The following is a 2,435-nucleotide window of genomic DNA, read 5'->3' on the forward strand; positions in this document are numbered from 1 at the left end:
TCCGTCTGTCACCAGGCTGTATCTCACGAACCGTGATAGCTAGACAGTTGAAATTTTCTCAGATTATGTATTTCTGTTGCCGCTATAACAACAAATACTAAAAACAGAATAAAATAAAGATTTAAGTGGGGCTCCCATACAACAAACGTGGTTTTTTGACCGAAGTTAAGCAACGTCGGGCGGGGTCAGTACTTGGATGGGTGACCGTTTTTTTGCTGGTTTTTTTTGCTTGTTTTGCTCTATTTTTTGTTGATGGTGTGGAACCCTCCGTGCGCGAGTCCGACTCGCACTTGGCCGGTTTTTTTAGGGTTCCGTAGCTAACTAGGAACCCTTAAATTTTGGCCATGTCCGTCTGTCCGAAACTTTGCTCCGTGATCGTCGCCAAGAGTCGAAACCGACACAAGTTTATTACCTATTCGCACGTGTATCGTACAACGTTTTACAGTAAGTACTTTATGACCCTTTAAATTTTCGGCAGAGGCACGTAAAGTGCTAATTAGTAGCACCATACTTTGTACTGTAAGGCGCTTAGCACACTGGAGACGATTCGCACGTCGCTCCAATTATTGAGTGAGACAACGTTATTCACGTATAATATCGACATCCCGCTCGATCGATGGATTGGCACATTGGAACGACGTGCGAATCGTATCTAGTGTGCTAAGCGCCTAAAATTTGTTATAATTAGGTTATCATGTTAAACCTGGGTAAAGGGGCCCACTGATTAACAGTCCGCCGGACGATATCGGCCTGTCAGTTAGAACAAAAAGTTGACAGCTCCGAACAACCGACAGGCAGATATCGTCCGGCGGACTCGTAATCAGTGGGCCCCTTTAAATTAGCTACATAATTGGGTTATTATGAGATTTGGTTGCAGCGAAACGCCTGATAGATCAGACTATAGACTAGACTATAGATAGTTCGCTCGTTATTTTATCGGCGTTGACAATACGATGGCGCACAGGATGGGTAGTGGGGCTGCACCTGAAACATAAAAGAAGGTTAGAATATATACTACTGACCCAATTAGGCAAATAACAAATAAGGATATATTTGAATAACTTACTCCGAATCATCCCCGGATAATACATAATTCCAAAGTAACCGCGTTTTATTGTACAGTCACCACACGGGATTGTTACGCCATTTAGGGTCCTATCTAAATTGGTTGATCCATACTTACGCTATGGTTTGTCCAGCTAGAACCCTAAATAGCGTAACAATCACGGAGCATGACTGTACCTATGTACCACAAAAAGTTATAAGTAGGCACGTGTTCTTACCGGTCGTTCAAAATTAATAAGTTGATATCGTATGTGTTTGTCTTGGTTATTCAAAAGCATGCCAGGCCAGGACGTGGGTCGGTACTCAAAGCAACTGTCACCCACGATCAGGGGCCGCCGGAGTGTGACGTTGTCTATGCCGCACGGTAGGCAGGTTGGACCCTGCTCGAATAAATAGGAAGCATAATTTTTAAACGAGCAATTGAACAATTAACTGAGCAACTAAAAATCCTAAAATACTTACCTACTTAGTGACTAAGTCTTAATAACAAAACTTCCGTGAGACACAGACATATTAAATATGCAACGGAGCCACGCCGTTTTATCGACTAAATAACTAGTGTTTAGTTTTAAGTTTATAAAATACATATGTCTGTAAGGTATTTGTAATACGGCCTTGTTGCCTGAATTAAATTTTTAAATAAATATTAAAAACGGGTCACTCACGTATTTGAAGTCGAAAACGCTCGACATGTTTCACTCCGTACCGAGGAGTATCATCAGGAGCTTGCGTTAACGGTGACGGGCCGCAGCTCTCCGCGCCCGATGACTCGGCGCGGGCGCCGGTGTCGCCAGGGGGGTGAGAAACTACCCTCCATTAACGCAAGCTGCTGATGTGACTGAACAGGACTGACCCGATAAAATACGTGACTGGGCGGTTTTTTAATATATTTAATATGTTTAGTGACTAGTCGCTACCCTAAGTTACTTATTATACTCATTGTTTCGTTCCGAGTTAAGTACAATACAAATACAATTTTTTTAATAAATAAAAGTACACTTACTGAGACACGATAACACGGAACGCATGGCGGAGGTTCTTTATAACTTGGCAAACATTGAAGAGGGCTACACATTGCAATTTAGAAAAATATTCCAAAAATGTATCACTGATAATTTTGCTATTTTTTTACCGACTGTAATGTCAAATGTTGACAGTAAATTCTTCTTCTAATCGTTGTAAGGCCGGCCTCACACGGCTAGAATGTCTCTAATTCATAATATGACTATGTAATATTAGGGAATAATACGATAACTCTGCGTAGGGGGCACCACTACCACAATCAGTCACAATCTGCATTGTAGAATGCGCTACAAAAAGGTACAGTACAAAAGGTATATTATTATACTCTTTGGTGTGGACGTAGTTTT

General features: G+C 41.6%; 1 long non-coding RNA gene across 1 annotated transcript; it reads right to left on the minus strand.

Annotated features, from left to right (window-relative positions):
* Nucleotides 1-917: 917 nt before the first annotated feature.
* LOC134647633 (uncharacterized) lies at nucleotides 918-2,208 on the minus strand. The gene is made up of 3 exons (XR_010096843.1): nucleotides 2,069-2,208; nucleotides 1,284-1,445; nucleotides 918-984 (listed from the first exon to the last, which is right to left on the minus strand). It is a non-coding gene; the product is annotated as an uncharacterized LOC134647633 (long non-coding RNA).
* Between the last annotated feature and the right edge of the window lie 227 nt (nucleotides 2,209-2,435).

This window comes from Cydia amplana, chromosome 4 (assembly GCF_948474715.1).
Source record: "Cydia amplana chromosome 4, ilCydAmpl1.1, whole genome shotgun sequence".
NCBI classification, from domain to species: Eukaryota; Metazoa; Arthropoda; class Insecta; order Lepidoptera; family Tortricidae; genus Cydia; species Cydia amplana.